Raw genomic sequence first — 10,469 nt, 5'->3', positions numbered from 1 at the left:
TCTGAGCCGGGCCAAGGCTTTCCTTCCAGAGCTAGACCCGGCGGACATTGCACTTGGTTATCCCAGCTTGAAGGAAGACAACACCCCTTTCGACCAAAAGGACTTTGCTGCCTGTGTGAAGATCGTTCGCCCGGTGGCCACCCTGATTGGGAACGACACCGATCTGACCAAGTACCAGCCGGGCTACGACGCAGAGAATCAGAGGATCCCCACTCCGCGTTATGAAGCCATCAGCTTAGTCCCGCCGACTCGTAAACACACCTTTGCCCCAGACATTGACCCGGCCGGGTTAATTGACGAGGAGGCGCAATTTGAAGCTCTGAGCGGCATTGACTGGAAATCGTCAACCTTCCAGGTCATAGGAACAGCCGGAGGAGCGGAGAGGGATGAGCCGGAAGCCTCGACCCGGCTAGCATCTTGACTCTTCAGGCGGCTTATTAAACAATGCTTCACCCTTTTGGACTCGGGGAGTCTTGTAATAGAATAGGACCAACATTTTAACTTTGTCGTGCCATCGCGCACGTGTTGAATGCTGAATTCCATTGAAGTTCCTTCCTTATATTCCTCCGGGTCATAATTGATCATTCATTTTCCTTAAGCTCAAATAGTTGTTTTTAACTATCCTGCATAGAAAAACAAATCACAAGTCTCTAGGCGGCTTACCGCACTGAGAATCATAGTCTCATACATATAACCCGGAATATGAATCTAAGTCACAAAAGACTGGTTCTCAATTATGTCCTTGATATAACCGTAATAACACACTTACCGGCCTTCAAGCACACTTCCGGTTTATATAAACCGGGTAATAAGGTTGGTACCTCAACTCCGGTTTACCAGTCTTAATAACGCCGATTGTGTTCGACTAGCACTGTGAATCAAAGTTAAGCCGGCAAAGTGAGACCCGCCGTGCACACTATTGAAACAATCAGAAGAACTCGTTGTAGATCAGAAAAGCTTAGGGGCTTCCGGTTCGAATACGACCAGAGACCCGTCCCAAAGGGGTTATGCTAAGATTCGAATGCGATCATATAGCCCCCAGTGGGTGTGGCGATGCCAATCAAGAGGGTACCGACAGCTATGTTCTCTTTGGTTCGAATACGACCCATGTTTGAACAGGAAGCCCCCAAATGACCTTAGGAGTTGTTTAACGATGCTGATTCGAATACGATCCACGTCGGTTCCCAAAGGGAGTTGAACTATGATTCAAATTTGATCAAAGAAAACTCCCCAATGAGCTCGGCACTTTGCCAATCAAATGGGTATCGACAGCTATGTTCTCTTTGGTTCGAATACGACCTATGTTTGAACAGGAAGCCCCCAAGTGATTATATTGCGTACGGCTAGATTCGAATACGATCATAAGCCGGATCCTGCTTCAAGTTATCATGTGATCTTGCAATGAAAACAACACGTTCACCTTTGGAGGAGAAAAAAGGACAGAGGTCCTGCTTTATTGCTTATCATAATATATACATGGCTTAGAGAAATATGTACATTATGAGAGCCGGTGGCTTAAGTGTAATAAGGCCGAAGCTGAGCTATGTTCCACAGCCGACGGGTCTCTTCCTCCGACTTACGTGAATCTTTGTGCTCCCGAATGTCAATGAGGTATTATGACCCGTTGTGCAAATTCTTGCTGACCACAAAGGGCCCTTCCCAAGGCAGGGATAGCTTGTGCGCATCTGTTTGATCTTGGATGAGCCGGAGCACCAGATCGTCTTCCTGGAAGACCCGGGATTTAACCCGGCGACTGTGATAATGGCGCAGGTCTTGTTGGTAAATCGCTGAGCGAGCTGCTGCCACATCACGCTGTTCGTCCAACAAGTCAAGAGCATCTTGGCGCGCCTGTTCATTATCCGCCTCAACATAAGCCGCCACTCAAGGCGAGTCATGATGGATGTCACTGGGGAGGACTGCTTCCGCTCCATAAACCATGAAGAAAGGCGTGAAACCTGTAGACCTGTTAGGAGTAGTGTTGATGCTCCACAACACAGAGGGTAACTCCTCCACCCAACAACCCGGCGTCCGTTGTAAAGGGACCAAAAGCCGGGGCTTGATGCCTTTCAGAATCTCCTGATTAGCCCTCTCAGCTTGACCATTGGATTGAGGGTGAGCCACTGATGAAACATCAGGTCGAATATGCTCTCGTTGACAAAACTCCTCCATGGCGCCTTTGGATAGATTGGTACCATTGTCAGTTATAATGCTGTGTGGAAAGCCAAAGCGAAAGATCACCCTTTTCATGAACTGAACCGCCGTGGCTGCGTCACACTTGCTAACTGGCTCTACTTCAACCCACTTTGTGAATTTGTCAACTGCCACCAAGAGGTGGGTCTTCTTATCCTTGGACCTTTTAAAAGGCCCAACCATATCAAGCCCCCAGACCGCAAAGGGCCAAGCAATTGGGATCATCCTCAGCTCCTGAGCCGGCACATGAGCCCGTCGCGAGAACCTTTGGCAACCATCACATTTACTGACCAAGTCCTCTGCATCAGCATGAGCCGTCAGCCAATAAAAACCATGACGAAAAGCCTTGGCCACAAGGGATTTTGAGCCGGCATGATGGCCACAATCCCCTTCATGAATCTCACGCAAGATCTCTTGACCTTCCTCAGGGGAGACACAACGCTGGAACGCTCCCTTAACACTGCGGCGATGCAGCTCACCATTGATAACAACCATTGACTTAGACCGCCGGGTTATTTGTCTGGCCAAAGTTTCATCCTCAGGCAAATCTCCTTGGGTCATGTAAGCCAGATAGGGCACTGTCCAGTCCGGGATGATGTGGAGAGCCGCCACCAGTCGTGCCTCCGGGTCAGGGACAGCCAAGTCTTCCTCTGTAGGCAACTTAACAGAAGAGTTATGCAGGACGTCCAGGAAAATATTAGGCGGCACCGGTTTTCGCTGAGAGCCCAGCCGGCTTAAAGCATCAGCCGCCTCGTTCTTCCTGCGATCGATGTGCTCTACTTGGTAACCCTGAAAATGCCCAGCAATGGCATCAACTTCACGGCGATAAGCCGCCATGAGAGGGTCCTTGGAGTCCCACTTTCCTGATACTTGTTGAGCCACCAAGTCTGAGTCGCCGAAGCACCTTACCCGGCTCAAGCTCATCTCCTTAGCCATCCGAAGACCGTGGAGCAAGGCCTCGTACTCAGCCGCATTGTTAGTGCAAGGAAACATCAACTGTAGCACATAATGGAACTTGTCACCCTTAGGGGAAGCCAACACGACTCCAGCCCCCGAGCCCTCCAATTGCCTGGACCCATCAAAGTGAATAGTCCAATATGTGTTATCCGGCTTTTGTTCGGGCACTTGTAGCTCTGTCCAATCGTTGATGAAATCCACCAAGGCTTGAGATTTAACGGTAGTGTGTGGTACGTATTTCAGACCATGAGGTCCGAGCTCTATAGCCCACTTAGCCACTTTCCCTGTGGCCTCTCTGTTTTGAATGATATCTCCAAGGGGGCAGAACTAACCATGGTGATGGGGTGACCCTGGAAATAATGCTTAAGCTTCCGGCTTGCCATGAACACACCATAAACAAGCTTCTGCCAATGTGGATACCGCTGTTTGGACTCGATGAGCACTTCGCTGACATAATAAACCGGCCGCTGAACCGGATGCTCCTTACCTTCTTCCTTGCGCTCCACCACCACAGCCACACTAACGGCTCGTGTGTTAGCAGCCACATACAGCAATAAAGGCTCCTTGTCAACCGGAGCAGCAAGGACTGGGGGCACTGCCAGCTGCCTCTTCAAATCCTCAAAAGCAGTATTAGCTGCATCATTCCGGACAAAGTCATCAGTTTTCTTCATCAACTGATACAATGGCATGGCCTTCTCACCCAAACGGCTTATAAACCGGCTTAAAGCAGCGATACGACCCGCCAAGCGCTGGACGTCGTTTATACACGCCGGCTTAGCCAGGGAGGTGATGGCCTTGATCTTCTTCGGGTTAGCTTCAATGCCTCTGTTAGAAACCAAGAAACCCAAGAGCTTGCCTGCAGGAACACCAAAAACACACTTGGCCGGGTTAAGCATCATCTTGTAGACCCGGAGATTATCAAAGGTTTCCCTCAGATCATCTATCAAGGTTTCCTCCTTCCTGGATTTAACCACAATATCATCCACATAAGCATGAACATTGCGCCCAATCTGGTTATGAAGACAGTTCTGCACGCAACGCTGATAAGTCGCCTGTGCACTCTTGAGTCCAAAGGGCATAGACACATAGCAGAAGGCTCCAAAGGGAGTGATGAACGCCGTCTTCTCCTGGTCCTTAACTGCCATTTTAATCTGATGATATCCAGAATAAGCATCCAAGAAACTTAAGTGCTCACAACCTGCCGTAGCATCAATGATTTGATCAATACGGGGAAGGGCAAAAGGATCAGCCGGACACGCCTTGTTTAAGTCTGTGTAGTCCACACACATCTGCCAGGTGCCGTTCTTCTTGAGCACGAGCACCTGGTTAGCTAACCACTCTGGGTGAAAGACTTCAACAATAAACCCGGCCGCCAAGAGCCGGGCCACCTCTTCACCAATAGCTTTCCGCCTCTCTTCATTAAACCGCCGAAGGAATTGCTTGACCGGCTTAAATTTCGGATCAACATTGAGAGTGTGCTCAGCGAGTTCTCTAGGTACACCTGGCATGTCAGAAGGTTTCCATGCAAAAATGTCCCTATTCTCACGGATGAACTCGATGAGCGCGCTTTCCTATTTTGGATCTAGATTGGCACTGATGCTAAACTGCTGAGATGAATCACCTGGAACGAAATCAACAAGTTTAGTCTCATCAGCCGACTTAAATTTCATTGCCGGCTCATGCTCCGTAGTCGGCTTTTTCAGAGAGGTCATATCTGTTGGGTCAACATTGTCCTTGTAAAATTTTAACTCCTCTGTTGCACAAACAGATTCTGCATAAGCTGCATCGCCTTCCTCACACTCCAAGGCCACCTTCCGGCAGCCATGAACCGTAATGGTCCCATTGAGACCCGGCATCTTGAGCTGTAAATACACGTAACACGGCCGTGCCATGAACTTGGCGTAAGCCGGCCGCCCAAATATGGCATGATACGGGCTTCTTATCTTGACCACCTCAAAGGTCAATTTTTCCACCCTGTAGTTGTGCTCGTCTCCAAAGGCCACTTCCAACTCGATCTTGCCGACTGGATAAGCCGACTTACCAGGTACCACACCATGGAAAATAGTGCTTGACTGGTTGAGGTTCTTATCAATCAACCCCATACGACAGAAAGTCTCATAATAGAGGATGTTGATGCTGCTGCCTCCATCCATGAGCACCTTAGTGAACTTATATCCTCCCACCTGAGGAGCCACCACCAAGGCCAAGTGACCCAGATTATCCACCCTGGGAGGGTGATCCTCCCTACTCCACACGATAGGCTGCTCAGACCATCTTAAATAGCGTGGAACCGCCGGCTCAACAGCATTCACAACCCTCTTATGAAGCTTCTAATCTCGCTTACACAGACTGGTGGTAAATACATGATACTGTTCACCGCTAAGCTGCTTTGGATTGGTCTGATAACCCCCCTGCTGCTGTTGATGACCCTGGCCAGACTGCTGATTAAAGCCCCCTTGACCGTTCTGAGGATTAGAATTTGAGCCGCCGCCCGGGCCATGAAAGCCGCCGGCGCCTGAGCCACCGCCCGGGAAATTGTTGCCGTTAAAGGCATTGGAATTCTTAAAGGCCTTCATGATTGCACAATCCTTCCATAGATGAGTAGCTGGCTTCTCTCTAGAGCCATGCCTTGGACAGGGCTCATTCAACAGCTGCTCCAGCGTCGGGCCTGACCCGCCGGCTCGGGGAGGGGGCCTCCCCTTGCGTCTCTGGCTATTACCCTGTGAGCTGGCGTTGGCCACGAACTCTAGGCTGTCGGCGGCCTTACGCTTGCCACCTCCTTGGTTCCCCGGGTTATGCCGAGGACCCTTGCCATTGCCGTTCTTCTTTCCCTTCCCTGTCCTTTCATCATCTGAAGCGGGGTCCTTGGTACTATCAGAATCGGCGTACTTGACGAGAGCCGCCATCAGCGTACCCATATCATTGCAGTCGCGCTTAAGCCGCCCGAGTTTCATCTTCAGGGGCAGAAAACGACAATTTTGCTCCAACATTAAGACTGCAGAGCCGGCATCCATCTTATCCGATGAATGTATGATCTCTTTGACCCGGCGAACCCAATGTGTCGTAGACTCACCCTCCTGCTGTTTACAGTTAGTCAAATCCACTATTGACATAGACTGCCTACAGGTGTCTTTGAAGTTTTGTATGAACCGGGCCTTCAGCTCAGCCCAAGATCCGATGGAATTCGGCGGTAGCCCTTTCAACCAAGTGCGGGCAGTCCCATCTAGCATCATGGTGAAGTACTTGGCCATCGCCGCTTCACTGACCTCCAGCAGTTCCATGGCCATCTCGTAACTTTCGATCCAGGCTCCGGGTTGTAAGTCAGCCGTGTAATTAGGCACCTTCCTAGGGCCTTTGAAGTCCTTGGGTAGACGTTCATTGCGGAGAGCTGGCACTAAACAAGGGACACCTCCAGTCCTCGTAGGGATACCCACGTCGACGGAAGTCGTCGGATAAGCCGGGGGAGTCTGGTAAGCCGTCAACTGAGGCACCTGCTCCGCCTCTTGCCGCGCTCTGTCTTGTTCTGCTGCGTGAAAGGCTCTGTTATGAGCCGGGCCATGGCCAAGGGGCGGGTCATGGCATTGGACATTACTTGAGCCGGTCACTGAGACCATGTGTCTGCTATAACTCGGGCTCCGGCCTGGACGAGGGGTCGAGTGGATCCTGTCCCGGTTGTAAGAATACGCCTCTTGCTGCGCCAGCGCTGTCTGTAGGAGTTCTCTGACCCGGCGGGTTTCAATAGCCATTGGAGAGTCGCCGTCAATTGGGAGGGCCGCCAGCCGTGCTGCTGCGGCAACCATGTTCTCCAGCGAGTTAGCATAATGACCCGGTGGTATTGGCACATACTGAGGCGGGGCAGGGTTCACCCGGGGAGGCCCCATCACTTGTGGCTGAACAGGGGTCCCAGACCCGGGCACTATGATCCCTGGCGGGTTACTAGACCCTGCACCTGGCGTGTTGAAGAGGTTTCGAGGATCGTAGACCGGAGGGAGTCGAGATTGGGCCTTTTGATGCCTCCTTCTCATGACCTCATTGGACGCGTTCTGATCCATCGTGAGCCGGAAGGACTGCGCCTGAATCAACTGAGTTTGGGCGTTGAGAGCCGCCCTCTCCGCAGCCATCCTGATCCCTTCCGCTGCCAGATCCTCCTTGGCTTTCACTAGATCTAACTTTAACTGCGCCACCTCCGCGTCATGCTGAGCTTGATCCGCCGGGTCAACCGCGGCGGTCAACAGGGCCGTCATCTTGTCCGTGAGATCCATCAGCACCTGAGCCGGCGAGGGCACCGGGTTTCCCGCCCCAGCAGCAGGGTTCTGAACAGGCTGCGCACCGGCCATGAAGATTCCAACCCGGCTCCGCGGCTCAAACGGGTCCGGAATACTGTCACCATCGGAACAACCCATGAGCCTGCCATCTTGAAGTTGATACAACGAGTTTGACTCATCTGTGGACGACTCGCCGTCAGAGCCGACGGCCGTCTCATCACCAGATCCAGATCCATCAGAGAGCCCTCCATGGATACATCCCACAAAAGCATGCTTCAAGGCAGGCAGGGCCCGGGCGGGTCGTGCGCGCTGAGCCGTCTCGATGAGATCGGCGCAGAGATCCGGCTCAGGGCCCGGCTCACCAATCTTGCCAATGAAAACATGAATTCCGCCGAAGGGGACCCGGTATCCGTACTCAATTGAGCCGGCGTCGGGGCCCCAGTTTGCATCGTCGATGTAGAGCTTGCCGCGACGACTCTTGGTCATCCGGCCCACAGCGTATCCCTTGAGCCCTTCGAAGCTGCCCTTCAAGAACTCAAATCCACCATGCGCTGGCCCCACGGTGGGCGCCAACTGTCGTGGAATTGTCACGGCAGATGTCCTCAAGCTAGGACTTAGTCGTGGAGCCATCGCCGCTAGGAAGCTTGAAGGGGTTAAACGGGACAAGGAACACGAGGGTTTATACTGGTTCGGCCCCTTACGGTGAAGGTAAAAGCCTACGTCCAGTTGAGGTGGTATTGATTAGGGTTTCGATGACCAGGGAGCTTAACTGCTATGCCTGGCTCTCGACGAGATCTTTCTTGCCCCTAAACCGCTGCCGGGTCATCCCTTTATATAGAGAGGTTGACGCCCAGCAGCTTTGAGAGTCCCGGCCGGCTCATAAGAGTGTCCGGCTCGGACTCTCAACTATTCTTGCCTTACACTACAAGTTCTACCATAATGACGGTTGTAACTACGGGCCTTAAGCCATCTCCGGGTCTTAAGCCCTATCTTTGGCCCACCGTCTTCAAGCTTGGCGCCGGGCTTCAGGTGATGACCCTTATGAGTAACCCGGCCCCACCGGGCGGGTGACTCTAAGGTTTATATCCTCAACAGATCGGGTCTTCCCGGGAGAAGGTTTATCCTTCGTTGACCGTGAGAGCTTATAATGGGCTAAGTTGGGACACCCCTGCAGGGTATTATCTTTCGAAAGCCGTGCCCGCGGTTATGAGGCAGATGGGAATTTGTTAATGTCCGGTTGTAGAGAACTTGACACTTGACTTAATTAAAATACATCAACCGTGTGTGTAGCCGTGATGGTCTCTTTTCGGCGGAGTCCGGGAAGTGAACACGGTTTGAGTTATGCATGAACGTAAGTAGTTTCAGGATCACTTCTTGATCATTGCTAGCTTCGCGACCATTGCGTTGCTCCTCTTCTCGCTCTCATTTGCGTATGTTGGCCACCATATATGCTTAGTGCTCGCTGCAGCTCCACCTCATTACACCATCCTTTCCTATAAGCTTAAATAGTCTTGATCTCGCGGGTGTGAGATTGCTGAGTCCTTGTGACTCACAGATTCTACCAAAACAGTTGCAGGTGCCGACGATACCAGTGTAGGTGACGCAACCGAGCTCAAGTGGGAGTTCGACGAGGAACGTGGTCGTTACTATGTTTCGTTTCCTGATGATCAGTAGTGGAGCCCAGTTGGGACGATCGGGGATCTAGCATTTGGGGTTATCTTATTTTCATTTGGTTTTGACCGTAGTCGGTCTATGTGTGGATTTTGGATGATGTATGAATTAATTTATGTATTGTGTGAAGTGGCGATTGTAAGCCAAATCTCGTTATCCCATTCTTGTTCATTACATGGGATTGTGTGAAGATGACCCTTCTTGCGACAATACCTACAATGCGGTTATGCCTCTAAGTCATGCCTCGACACGTGGGAGATATAGCCGCATCGTGGGCGTTACATTCTGCCCAGGTTCCGCCTCGAGACGGCGGTGCTTCGTCCCGAAAGCTTCATTCTGATTTTTTTCTAGGTCAAACACACCATATAGCCAAAGATGGGCACCAGAGGCCTGCCAGGGGGCCCACAAGGATGGGGGGCGCGCCCTCCACCCTTGTGGCTGGCTGGTGGCCCCCCTCTAGTTCTTTCTTCGCCCAATATTTTTTTTATTCAAAAACATGCTTCGTGAAGTTTCAGGATTTTTGGTGTTTTGCAGAATAGGTCTCTAATATTTGTTGTTTTTCCTGTCCAGAATTCCAGCTGCCGTCATTCCCCCTCTTCCTGTAAACCTTATAAAATAAGAGAGAAAAGGCATAAGTATTGTGATATAATGTGTAATAACAGCCCATAATGCAATAAATATCAATATAAAAGCATGATGCAAAATGGACGTATCAACTCCCCCAAGCTTAGACCTTGCTTGTCCTCAAGCAAAAGCCGATATCAATAAATATGTCCACATGTTTAGAGATAGAGGTGTCAATATAATAAAATACGGACATGAGGGCATCATTATCATCTTTAGAACAACAACATATAATGCCATATAATTCCTCATGCTAAAGTAACAATTCGTTCACAAGGTAAAGTATGAATTAGAAACTTCATTGAAAACTAACAAACTATTATCTCAGTCATTGAAGCTATTGCAATTTATCATAACATCGGAAAGAGCCAATATAAGAGCTTTTCAGCAAGTCCACATACTCAACTATCATTTAATCTTTCACAATTTCTAACACTCACGTGATACTTATGGGTACAAAGTTTCAATCAGACACAGAGAAAGATAGGGGCTTATAGTTTCGCCTCCCAACTTCTTACCTCAAGGGTAATGTCAACAATAATACTTTATGAAAACCTACATCCGAGTGGATATATATATATATATATATATATATATATATATATATATATATAGGGCTGGACTATTCTGGTACTAGTAACAGAGTATTATTTTGTTACCCCTCGGCCCTATAAGGGCGCGACGCGCAGGCCATAGCAGAAACTCCCCGACCCGACCCCAACCTAACCCGCCTCCTACCGCCGGAGGCAGCCGTCGCGGGCG

Source organism: Triticum aestivum, chromosome 6D (genome assembly GCF_018294505.1).
Source record: "Triticum aestivum cultivar Chinese Spring chromosome 6D, IWGSC CS RefSeq v2.1, whole genome shotgun sequence".
Lineage (NCBI taxonomy): Eukaryota > Viridiplantae > Streptophyta > Magnoliopsida > Poales > Poaceae > Triticum > Triticum aestivum.
This window is presented reverse-complemented; position numbering follows the sequence as displayed.